Genomic DNA, 13833 nt, shown 5'->3' with positions numbered 1-13833 from the left:
GTTTCTCTCCCTGCAGCGCCCCGGTCAGACCCGCTGACCGGGAGCGCTGCACTGACATTGCCGGCGGGGATGCGATTCGCATAGCGGGACGCGCCCGCTCACGAATCGCATCCCAAGTCACTTACCTGTCCCGGTCCCCGGCTGTCATGCTCTGGCGCACGCGGCTCCGCTCTCTAGGGCGCGCCAGCTCTCTGAGATTTAAAGGGAAGTGCACCAATGATGGTGCCTGGCCCAATCACCCTAATTAGTTTCCACCTGCTCCCTGGCTATATGACCTCACTTCCCCTGCTCTTCCTTGCCGGATCGTATTGCCTTGTGCCTAGAGAAAGCTACTCTGTGTTTACCACTACTGTGTTCCTGACCTTCTGCTATTATCATTGACTACGAACCTTGCCGCCTGCCCCGACCTTCTGCTACGTCTGACCTTGCTCTTGTCTACTCCCTTGTACCGCGCTTATCTCAGCAGTCAGAGAGGTTGAGCCGTTGCCAGTGGATACGACCTGGTTGCTACTGCCGCTGCAAGACCATCCCGCTTTGCGGCGGGCTCTGGTGAATACCAGTAGCAACTTAGAACCGGTCCACCGACACGGTCCACGCCAATCCCTCTCTGGCGCAGAGGATCCACCTCCAGCCTGCCGAATCGTGACACCCGTCAGATCCAACAAATATTTTTTTTAACATATCACTCAGTACCTAATCCTGACCATGTACATCTAATTTGTATGTGTCTAGCACCTTTATTTATTGTTTTATTACACTATTAATTTAGCTCACTAGTCTGAATACCTCTCAAATGGAGGGGGCGTGGCCTCACTGTGCCGGTCTCCGCCCCCTCCCTCAGTATGCTGTCTGCTCACACCTCCCCTAGCATTAGCAAAACTACAACTGCCAGCTTGTGCTCACTGACAGTAGCGGGACACAAGATTACAGTGGGAGGATTTTTCCTCCAGCCCTGCGCTCACAGCTGTCAATCAAGGAAGTGTGTCCATGACATAAGTGATGACGCATGGACACAGCAGGACTAGTATATGTCCAAGCAGGCAGGGGGGAGGGGGCAGTTGTTTGACTGGCTTTTTCAGTATGAAATACTGAAAATTTTCTAATGAAAGCAATTGCAAAACCTATTGGTTTTGCAGGCTTTACCACACATCAAAAGTTTTGTATCTGACAGTGCCCATTTAAGTTTGTTAAAGAATTGTGTACTTCAGTCCTCAAATAACCCAAGCAGTTAATGTTTTGTGGAGATTTGCAGCCTCCTCTTCTTGACATCTTGGGAATTCAAATTGCAGCTACACAAAAGATCTGCTGCAAGCGGTGGAGACTTCATGAGTGAACAGACATAAAAGCGAGACATAACATTTAAATGCGTTAATGAACAACATTCATATACATAGAACGGAGGACCAGCATTGTTGTTTTCTTGTGTCCTTGGTTCAATAATGAATATTTGCTTGGGTTTCTGGCTTTCTACATCACACTCAAACATAGTAGCAGGTTATTTGGCTTCCCATAAATTTGGCAATAATGGGTGTGTGTTTGAGTTATGGAAAATAGATTGAATGAATAAATTGCCAGTGGAAAACCAGGAAATATGTGAGCAGTAAATAAAGTATGCATAATAAAAAAAATATTCACAGCTTATATAATATAAGGGTAAAAATAGAAATTCAGAACATTAGACTGTACTTTATCCCAATCACAAGTAGGATTGAAAGAAAATCTCTACAGGACAGTGACGCAGTTTGTTGGTTGACCGTATAGACTGCAGATTTTCAATATTCAACTGCCATAGATTATAGAAAAGATTTTAAAAAATCCAGTATATTGTTCTTATATTGTATATATAAGAACAGTATATTGTTATATATATATGTTATATATATAAGAATCCAGTATATTGTTCTTGATAGTGTCAAATGAATTGACCACCACATAAATGAAATTTATTATAATGCTGGTAATGACTGATGTACTCATAATCCGCAACAATATAAATATATAATAAGTAGATATCTATTTTGCTGAATTATAGCTTCCAATTCGACAGATTGTCAAATACACATCACATTGCGATGAGAAGGAGAATTTATTATTAGTATAGTTCAATTGGGTAAATAACCTTTTTTTGTGTATAGTTTGCTTTATCCTATGTGTTATATATACAATTTGGGGTCTAGGAGAAAGACTTTGGCCTCTTTCACATTGCTGTCAAGCTCTGCCATATGGAGCTTCATCGGCAATTCCGATGTAACAACGTTAGTTAATGGAGAAAAAAATAGCCCGAAACTCTGTTAAGCTACCAGATCCATAAAGTCAATGGGATCCGTCGAGACCCGGTGGAGTCAGTTGTGCTCCCTTTTTGGGTCCGTTCTGCACAAAAAAAATAGCCCAGAGGACCCATAACGGGATGAAACACAATGGCAATGTACATTTTGCCTTATGCTATGATTGATTATAATGTAACCATAATAAATTAACAATGTATAAAGTGGGGATACACTTTCCTCAAGTCTGGGCTTGATTGTCACCAATAAATGGGTGTATATAAAATTTTAAATATATGTAAAAAATGATGTAGATCCAGTGGATTTATTTAAAACTATTTAATATTACAATGATAGTAATCCACTGGATCTACATAATTTTTTCATATATTTTATATACACCCATTTATTGGTGCCAATCAAGCCCAGACTTCAGGAACATGTACCCCCACTTTACACATTGTTCGCAGGTTGTATGGGATACACAACCTTTTTCACATTAGTACTTGTCTGGCAGTAATACTATTGTCCCTATTGTCAGGTTGCAGCTACGATACCCGTTTTTAACTATAATAAAATAACAATTGGCCACCCCTGCCTTTCAGCTGCATACACAATGTAGAGGTGGAAACAGCTGTCTCCATTCATTGTATGCAGGGTGTGGTAAGTTACTACAGTGCAGCTTTCATCCACATCAATGGGAGCTGTGCTGCAGTAACCTGAAACATTTCTTTCAGCTGTTCATTGTGTTTATGCTGGAGATTTATGGCCTGTCCTGTGTTTGCTGACTCAAAACTAGTAAGGTAGGAACAGTTCAATTAAAGGGGTTCTCAGCCCCTAGATATCTTATCCCCTATCCAAAGGTCTGATTGCTGGGGTCCCGTAGCTGGGACCCTCGCAATCTCTGTGCAGCACCCGGCATTCATTTAGAACACTGGGTAGGGGCGGCGAGGGTCGTGACCATGACCATGGTCACGCCACGCCCCCTCAATGCAAGTCCCATAGGAGCATGGCCGTGACATCACGACCCCCTGTCGCCCGCTCCAAGTGTTTGGAACAAAATGTTCTGAACACTAGGGCAGCGGAGTAACCCTTTAACCCCTTAACGACGCAGGATGTAAATGTACATCCTGGTGCGGTGGTACTTAACACACCAGGACGTACATTTACGTCCTGTACATGACCGCGAACATCGGACCGATGCTCGGTCCCTGCTGCTATCAGCAGCCAGGGACCCTCCGGCAAAGGCTCACATCAGCGATCATGCTGATGTGTGCCATTAATCCCTCAGATGCCGTGATTAATACAGATCATGACATCTGCAGCAATGCGGTCACTAAAATGGATGATCAGATCGCCCGCAGCGCTGCCACGGGGAACCGATAATCCACAATGGCTGCCGTAGATCCCATCACCTGCTTCCGGCCGTCTCCCAGGGTCTTCTGCTCTGATCTGATCTGATCGAGCAGACCAGAGCAGAACATCACCGATAACACTGATCAGTGTTGTTCCCTATGCATAGCACTGAACATGATTGTAGCAGGCCTTAACTTAACAGGTTACTGACTAGGCCTAAACTCTTCTAACATGTGAGCAAAGAAGACAGGCAGGGAGGCCTGCACCCTACTCTGGCCTGGGCCAGACTCTGGTCTACACAGCAGGATATCCTAACAGCTTAAGCCAGACTCAACTGGTTTCAGCCCTCTCAAAAGAGGGGAGTGTTCTTAGGAGACTACCCTCTCAGACTTCCAGTAATTTCTGCATAGAAACTAGATGAGCTAAGTCACATGACCGAGGTTCTATACATTCTTAAAGGGGTATTCCAGCCTTAGTCATCTAATCCTCTATCCATGCTGCTCCAGAGAAGGAGACGTGATGTCACATGCCCCCTCCTGATGTCACACAACGGCCCCTCCATTCATGTCTATAGTGGATCCCGCGATCAAACATCTTATCCCCTATCCTTTGGATAGGGAAAAATATGTCTAAGACCTGAATACCCCTTTAAACAAACATATATTTCTTGCAGCAGCAAAGTACAAAATGTCAACCCTTAAACAGCCATACTACCTCAGTGTATGCAGTGGTAGATATATGGTGCAGAAATAACAAATCGTGCATATTTAGAGAAATTAATTCCTCGACCATTCGAAAACTTTTTGTTAGCAGCTGGGGGCACATGCATAGTCATTTCTGCCAAAGCTTCTGCACCCCTTACAGTTGCACCAAGAGCCCTGAATTAACACAGGTCCTTACATCAACTACCTGCTACCCCCCCCCCCCCCAAATCAACAGTTGATGTGCAACAATGTTACACATAGGGAAGGTTTAATTGTAAAACACATTTACATGTATAACAGTCTTAATAGTAATATCCATGGATGTAATCAATGACTCAAACCAGAACAACACCCTACTAAAAATGAGGGCATAGCAAAATCCACCCTCATTTGGGCACATGTATAAAAGATAGGAAAATAAATATGCTCAATCCATCCAAAATCTCTGCCACTTGGTGAAGGTACTTAGGTACTCAATACCTAATCCTGACCATGTTCTTCTCATATTTCTGCCTCTATCACCTATATTTATTATAAAAATACCTCTTTTCATTAGCTCAGTGTTAGAAATCCTTTCAGGGGAAGGGGGCGTGTCCCTCTCTTGGTGGTAGGTGATTGGTGGGTCTGCTCATGCAGCCTTGTCCATGATTCATCTTTTGTCCATGACTCATGGACAAGCTGATGCAGCTGCAGGACTGGTTAGTGTCTCAGTAGGTATGGAGACCCATTTTTAGGAACTTCTTTATGAAATATATATAAAAAAAAAAAAAACAATGGTTTTTAATTTTCATCAGTAACAACATATAAAAAGTTTTTGGTTCTGATAGTGCCCATTTAAAATCAATATAAGATATGCAAACCACAGTGCAGATAAACAGGCAAAGGGTTAGATGGAAGCAGATATGGAATGATCAATTCATGTGCTCACACTAAGCCCCATGTGTTCCGGCAGGGGTGTAGGATGTAAGCCACTCAGTGTCTTAAACAGTCTTACACTAATCACCTAAGTACCTTGCAGATGTGAGTCCTACAGAGTCACACATCTATAAATAGGATGTAAGTTAACACTTTGCAGCAAATATTGTGACCGGGAACATGAAAGTGAATCAGTGCCTGCTACAAATGCTTCCTTGGGTTGGATGGAAAAAAATTTGTGCACCTTAGAAGGGAATTAGCAGAGGAGCATTTTTAGGACATTCTGGTCCCATCTTAGCACACTGGAAATGCCCATTCAGCCAATCACATGTAGCCTTGTCAATAAGTAATCTTTTGTCCATGACTCATTGACAAGCTGATGCAGCTGCAGAACTGGTTGGTGTCCCAGTAGGTATGAGGTGGGATTTTCAGGAGCCATTTTCTTTATTAAATATAAAAATAAAAATAAACAACCATATTAAAAATGGTCTTAAATTTTCATCAGTAACAACATATAAAAAGTTTATTAACACCTGAATTTCAGTGCTTTAACCCCTTAAGGACTCAGGGTTTTTCCGTTTTTGCACTTTCGTTTTTTCCTCCTTACCTTTTAAAAATCATAACCCTTTCAATTTTCCACCTAAAAATCCATATTATAGCTTATTTTTTGCGTCACCAATTCTACTTTGCAGTGACATTAGTCATTTTACCCAAAAATGCACGGCGAAACGGAAAAAAAAATCATTGTGCAACAAAATCAAAGAAAAAACACAATTTTGTAACTTTTGGGGGCTTCCGATTTTACGCAGTGCATATTTCGGTAAAAATTGCACCTTATAATTATTCTGTAGGTCCATACGGTTAAAATGATACCATACTTATATAGGTTTGATTTTGTCGCACTTCTGGAAAAAATCATAACTACATGCAGGAAAATTTATACGTTTAAAAATGTCATCTTCTGACCCCTATAACTTTTTTATTTTTCCACATACAGGGCGGTATGAGGACTCATCTTTTGCGCCGTGATCTGAAGTTTTTATCGGTATGATTTTTGTTTTGATCGGACTTTTTGATCACTTTTTATTCATTTTTTAATGGTATAAAAAATGACCAAAATACGCTTTTTGGGACTTTGGAATTTTTTTGCGCGTACGCCATTGACCGTGCGGTTTAATTAATGATATATTTTTTATAGTTCGGACATTTACGCATGCGGCAATACCACATATGTTTATTTATTTATTTTTACACTGTTTTATTTTTTTTATGGGAAAGGGGGGGGTGATTCAAACTTTTATTAGGGTTATTTAGGGTTAAATGACCTTTATTAACCCTTTTTTTTTACATTTTTTTTGCAGTGTTATAGGTCCCATAGGGACCTATAACACTGCACACACTGATCTTTTACACAGATCACAGGCGTGTATTAATACGCCTGTGATCAGTGTTATCGGCGCTTGACTGCTCCTGCCTGGATCTCGGCCACGGAGCAGTCATTCGCCGATCGGACACAGAGGAGGCAGGTAAGGGCCCTCCCGGTGTCCTGTAAGCTGTTCAGGACACCGCGATTTCACCGCGGCGGTCACAAACAGCCCGACTGAGCAGCCGGGTCACTTTCACTTTCACTTTAGAAGCGGCGGTCAGCTTTGACCGCCGCTTCTAAAGGGTTAATACCGCACATCGCCGCGATCGGCGATGTGTGGTATTAGCCGCGGGTCCCGGCCGTTGATGAGCGCCGGGACCAACGCGATATGATGCGGGATCGCGGCGCGATCCCGCTTCATATCGCGGGAGCCGGCGCAGGACGTAAATATACGTCCTGCGTCGTTAAGGGGTTAAAATATCCAGTCAAGCCTAAGTGTCTGTAGTGTTGAGCGCAAATATTCGAAATGCAAATTTTTACCGGAAATATCGGCACAATATTTAGAAAATAGTGATATATATTTATATCGGTTTTTATGCAAATGTGTGTGAACATTTATGCAAATATCAGCACTTCCAGACTGGACACTGATCCCTCCCTTCTTTTAGGTAAAAGATATAATCGTGCATGCGCACTATGCAAATTTCATTACGAATGAACATAGGGAATATCGAAGTACGCGAATATAGGACAAATATATGAGTAAAGATTACTTTTTAAGCCAGTCTGCTACTTTAAAAATAATGATAATAATAATTCAGTCAAATGGTAGAATGTCACCACTCTGTTGGGTTACTGGTGCCTTTCTACAATATGAACTCCTTTTTACTAAATTTGTTACTATTTTTCACTTAGGTGTATTTTGCAGGGCGTTTTTTGTCAGAAAGTTTTTTTTCTTATTTTATACTTGTTTATACTCTGAAAGTGTTGATATAGTAGTGCAGATGTGTTTGGGTGTTCCTGGCGGGGAGCCCCCTGTGATCCAACTTAGGCTGGTAGCGCTTCACCAAAACAGTATAGGACAATGCATCAGGGTGCAATAGGCAACAGTGTTTACTCATATACACAGGTTCAGACAGGACAATGCATCAGGGTGCAATAGGCAACAGTGTTTACTCATATACACAGGTTCAGACAGGACAACACATTTCTGAATGAACACTCCTTTCTTCGTCAGGTCGATGATAAACCCATTGTCACGATTCGGCAGGCTGGAGGTGGATCCTCTGTGCCAGAGAGGGATAGGCGTGGACCGTGCTAGTGGACCGGTTCTAAGCTGCTACTGGTTTTCACCAGAGCCCGCCGCAAAGCGGGATGGTCTTGCAGCGGCGGTAGCTACCAGGTCGTATCCACTAGCAACGGCTCAACCTCTCTGACTGCTGAAGATAGGCGCGGTACAAGGGAGTAGACAAGAGCAAGGTCGGACGTAGCAGAAGGTCGGGGCAGGCAGCAAGAATCGTAGTCAATATGGCAATAGCAGGAGGTCAAGTACACAGTATGGACAAACACAGTAAACGCTTTCTCTAGGCACTAAGGCAACAAGATCCGGCAAGGGAGTGCAGGGGAAGTGAGGTATAAGTAGGGAGTGCACAGGTGGAAACTAATCAGGAAGATTGGGCCAGGCACCATCATTGGTGCACTGGCCCTTTAAATCTCAGAGAGCTGGCGCGCGCGCGCCCTAGAGAGCGGAGCCGCGCGCGCCAGAGCATGACAGCCGGGGACTGGGACAGGTAAGTGACTTGGGATGCGATTCGCGAGCGGGCGCGTCCCGCTATGCGAATCGCATCCCCGCCAGCAATGTCAGTGCAGCGCTCCCGGACAGCGGGTCTGACCGGGGCGCTGCAGGGAGAGAAATGCCGCGAGCGCTTCGGGGAGGAGCAGGGACCCGAAGCGCTCAGCGTAACACCCATGTATGTTAGGCACGGAAGGGCGTATCAAGAAACTGTAGAGAGCTGTGTTATGTGAGCTCATTTTTTTGGGCTGGCCACATGTCCTCTGTAAGCTAATTTTAGAATTATATTATGAGTGGGAAATAATTTGCTTTCAGCAATGAACCTAAACTTTTTGAGCAAAATAATACTAAAATATAAATCACAGATAAGATAATTGATATGCACATGTCGTTCTAAACATAAAAAAAAGAAAAAATCTTAAAAAACGATATATTTTTATAATGAAGAATTCTATATTACACTCTTTAAAGTAACATGTTTTTACAGGAGAAACTTATGGTGTTGAAAATCATGAACATATAATAATGTTTACTGATACTTTACTGAGCTCTGTTATACATTACTTGGAAACAAACAAGGGAATATTCCAATTTCATGCTGGGTAGCATTTGACTGATGTTGATAATTTGTATATTAATGAATGTTCATTCTACTAACTGTTAATAATTTCCCGCTACTGTACAAAGAACATAGCCGGTTTTTATATCACATTATAACAAATGAGAACTTTTATGAGTAAATGAAACAAGTAACATAGATGTGAAATGTGATCATCATTGCTGCATAATTTCACTACTTAGAAAAATAAAAACAGACTATATTTAATCAGAGCTGTATAGTGACTTGAATTTCCATGATGCAATGTGGCCGTAGCAAATGCATTGTGCTTTGCAATAAAGTGAATGTAACACAATTATGAGTGGAAAGGGTAGATGTGATGATGTAATACAATATTCTGGTACCCAGACTATTCTCTACTGAGGTAAATAGGTTGCCATGTGGCCAGTATGGGTATTGTGAGTCAGAACATTTGTAAAATGTATAACATTGCTTTGTATCACTTAATCTGTGCATACACTGTAGTAAATTAATGTGCAATGAATTATATTCTCTGTCCTGCCACCTCTTAAAGGATATATCCAGTGCTGAAAAACGTATCCCCTATCCTAAGCATAGGGGATAAGTTTCAGATCGCAGGGGGTCTAACCCCTTCAGCCCGTGGGAAGGGGGCGTGTTGACCACCGCACGAAGAGGCGGCTGACACACCCCCTCAATACAACTCTATGGCAGAGCTGGAGCGCTGCCTTCGACAATCTCCGGCTCTGCCATAGCAATGTATTGAGGGGATGTGTCAGCTGCCGCTTCATGCGGTGGTCGACACCCGGTATCTGGCCAGCAAGCCAGGGCCCCATACAGGAGATCGCGGGGGGGTCCAGCGGTCGGACCCCCCCACGATCTGAAACTTATCCCCTATCCTTAAGATAGGGGATAAGTTTGTCAGCACTGGACTACCCCTTTAAGGAATAAGGATATGAGAGGTAGGTCACATGACTTTTGGCTCACAAGTCAAACTAACTCTCCTCAGAGGGCTGGAACAAACTAGTCTACGTGTAGACTAAGCCTGGTTTTATTTCTATGAGAGCACCGATGATGCCCAAGTGCTGTACTTGGGTATTTTCGTGGCTCCCATAAAAATTAATGGAGCACAAGCCACATGCAGCATGCGCTCCTCACTGAACGCCAGGTCCCGTCCCAGTGATCGTGCAGTGGGGCTAGGGCTTGGACCTTCCCAGATCAGCTACTTATCCCTTATCCTGTGGATTTTTGCTGGATTTCTCCTTTAATATAAAGCTGCATAAAATTATATATGCACACTAAATTCAGGCTGTATCATTCTGCATATGATAAAGATGCATGCCTAGGAAGGACAGTTTACTAATTATATATATATATATATATATATATATATATATATATATATATATATATATACATACATACACAGTATATAAAATTTATGTTTTATTATTTTTAAATAAATTATAGATATAAGTGTATGTGGATATGTTAGCCCTCAAGTTCTTTTCATATTTATGCCAACACCTTTCTTTGTGGCTATGTGGCTTTTTGGTAAGCTTTTATGTTTATTAGCCCCCATATTTTTATGTATTTATATTAATGTATCCTTTATTGTTTTCTTTTTTTTTTTTTTTTTTTTTATATGTGATGTTATATGTGATATTTAGTATGTGATGTTATATTTTAATATGTGGTGTTATATGTTAATTGAATTCAGTATTCTAAATTGTTGGACCTGAGGAAGGAATTTTTTTTTCTACCTATAGTTTTTGGTTTTCCACATGTATCCATATGATGCCCTACTATATCACTTTCCTTTAAAAATACTATGCTTTACATTTGTCCCTGTTCACAAATTCCTGTTCAAGCCATGCTTTTTATACATTCCTCTAGGTAGCTTTCATTGTTATTATATAATTCACAGCAATATCATATTTTACCAAGCCACTAAGAATGAATTGGCACATGCAGAAGAGCATGCCTATGTCTATCTCATATGTGTTGCGTGTATAAATATTTTATTTTTATTTGGTTAAATGTTTAAACAAAATGTTTGAAAGAATGCAGGAAAAAGAAAAGTCATCAAAATGTAGTTTGCACCCCAAAATAGTACCAATAAAAATACAGCCACCCTTCCAAAACAAGCGTTCACAGAGTATTATTCATAAGAACATTTTTAAATAGTAAAGCTACACAAGTTTTACATCACTGTTATTACACTGACTGACAAAAATATTAGAATATGTTCACATAGAAACTGAATAGCAAAATATGTTCAATAATGTAAAGAATGAAACCCTATGGAAAAGTGGCTGCAATCGGGAGTTACTCACAGTTTTTTATACTGACAGACATTTTTCCATAGTCTTTCACTGTGCTCATTATTCAATAAAAAATACGGACAGATTTTATTCCTATATTACGGACATATTTTTCTATTGATTTTACACAGTGTGAACCGAAAATATATTATTTTTACTGCAAACACCATAAAAATAACACCCCTAAACTATGAAACAATTGTGTTTTTTTTATTACAGCCCTAATATTTTAAAATAAATTATAATATACTTTAACAAAAAAAATTATCTATGAAAAAATAAAAAATTGTGCCCATAAAATCTGCCATGGAGGAAAATATTTTCCCAGATGGGTCAGGGTGCCTTAACCTCTTGGAGACGCAGGTTATATGTATACGCCCTGCATCGCCGATCCTTAAGGACTCAGTGTGTACCTGTAAGCCCTGAGCATTTCCGGTCCCCTCCGCTCGCCAGACGGGATGCCTGCTGAAATCATTCAGCAGGCATGGCCGGCAGGCCAAGTTTACTGGTGCCTGGTACCGGTGAACTTGTCTGGACTGAGCCAGCGGACCACGAGCCCATTATTCCTGAGTTTGTTGGCAACTCAGGAATCAAGATTGACATAATTTAGTTCATTGAAATGGACAATTTTTTTTTTTTTTCAGTGACGACTTTGTCAATCTGAGAGTTGACCAGACGAACCTGTATACCCAACAGTACATCACCGCAAACCTGGGCTCCTTTTTATCTAGGCCCGGTGGCTGGTTCCTAGTCAGTGCCACCGAAATGAGGACCTTTTGGGGCCTCGTACTGCATATGGGCCTAGTTAAAAAACCAAAGGTCAGGCAGTACTGGAATGGAGACATCCTCTATCAGACCCCGCTCTACAGTATGGCCATGACCCGCCCCCGCTTCGAGGCCATTTGGAAATGTTTGCATTATTCTGTTAATGTGGCATGTACCCCCCCCCCCCCCCGAACTGATCCCGCTTATGACCACCTGTATAAAATCAGGCTGGTCATCAATCACTTTGGGGTAAAATTTCGGGAGGCCTATGTCCCTGGAAGGGAGGTCGCTATTGATGAGTCTCTCGTCAGCTTTAAGGGGAGACTCCGCTTTTGGCAATAAATCCCAACCAAGCGAGCAATGTATGGAGTGAAGATGTATAAACTTTGCGAGAGTACCTCAGGGTACACTTGCAAGTTTATAGTGTATGAGGGACGAGATTCCCGTTTTGAACCCCCAGAATGTCCCCCCACTCTGGGTGTTAGCAGTAAAATCATTTGGGGCCTTTTACACCCATTGCTAGATAAAGGTTACCACCTTCATGTGGATAACTTTTACACTAGTATCCCTCTCTTCATATCCCTCGCGGCCAGATCCACGGTCACTTGTGGGACAGTCCTATCACCTGCAGACTACAATCTGGACTACAATCTGGACTACAATTGGTATATGGGGGGAGTTGATCTTTCTGATCAAGTACGCAAGCCATATAATGCCATGCGCAAAACACGGGCATGGTACAAAAAAGTTGCGGTCTACATGTTACAGGTTGCCATGTATAACTCTTTTGTACTGTCCCAGCATGCTTGCAACACGGAAACATTCCTGGAGTTCCAAGGGGCCCTCATCTTTGGTGACCACCAAGGAGCGGGTCAGAGCACCTCTGGAACTTCGGTTCCCCCGATCGTCTCTAGCCAACACTTTCCAGGTGAGGTCCCCCACACTGGAAAGAAGGGATGATCCCAGAAAAAAGGCAGAGTGTGTTGCAAGAGGGGAATTCGGAAGGGCACCACTCAATGTGACACTTGCCCTGATCATCCGGGCTTCTGCATAAAGGATTGCTTCAGGGAGTATCATACTTCCATGGAGCACTACATTTTAAAGGGGTACTACGGTAGAAAACTTTTTTTTTTAAATGAACTGTTGCCAGAAAGTTAAACAGATTTGTAAATTACTTCTATTGAAAAAATCTTAATCCTTTTAGTACTTTTTAGCAGCAGTATGCTACAGAGGAAATTCTATACTTTTTGAATTTCTTTTTTGTGCTCTCTGCTGACACCTCTGTATGTGTCAGGAACTGCTCAGAGTAGCATAGGTTTGCTATGAGGGTTTTCTCTTGCTCTGGACAGTTCCTGATACAAGCATCAGGTGTTAGCAGAAAGCACTGTGGTCAACACAAAAAAAATTAAAAAAATTAAGATGTTCCTCTGTAGCAAACAGCTGCTAAAAGTTCTGAAAGGATTAGGATCTTTTATTAGAAGTAATTCACAAATCTGTTTAACTTTCTGGCACCAATTCATTTAAAAAAAAAAGTTTTCCACTGGAGTACCCCTTTAATCCTTTTCCCTGATTTTACTTCCCCAGAATTCAACTCCAATGCACCAGTCCAGAGTACATTGTCTTCCAAATTTTAAAACCAAATCCGCCCCCCCCCAAAAAAACACCCAAAAACCTATTTCCCAATACCCTTGATAATATCTTCCCCTCTCCCTCCAAAAAAATGGGTCATGGGACACAGAGTCAACAGCATTGGGGGTTTACAGTTGCCTC

General features: G+C 41.8%; 1 protein-coding gene across 4 annotated transcripts in view; it reads right to left on the bottom strand.

The window, feature by feature from the left end:
• GSG1L (GSG1 like) overlaps positions 1-13833 on the bottom strand; it is a 138027-nt gene that overhangs the window by 44267 nt on the left and 79927 nt on the right. The gene's annotated exons all lie outside the window — the stretch shown is intronic.

The sequence above is a fragment of the Hyla sarda genome, chromosome 8, assembly GCF_029499605.1.
Source record: "Hyla sarda isolate aHylSar1 chromosome 8, aHylSar1.hap1, whole genome shotgun sequence".
In the NCBI taxonomy this organism is placed as follows: Eukaryota; Metazoa; Chordata; class Amphibia; order Anura; family Hylidae; genus Hyla; species Hyla sarda.
Note: the sequence above shows the minus strand (reverse complement) of the source record. Positions and strands in the feature narration are given on the sequence as shown.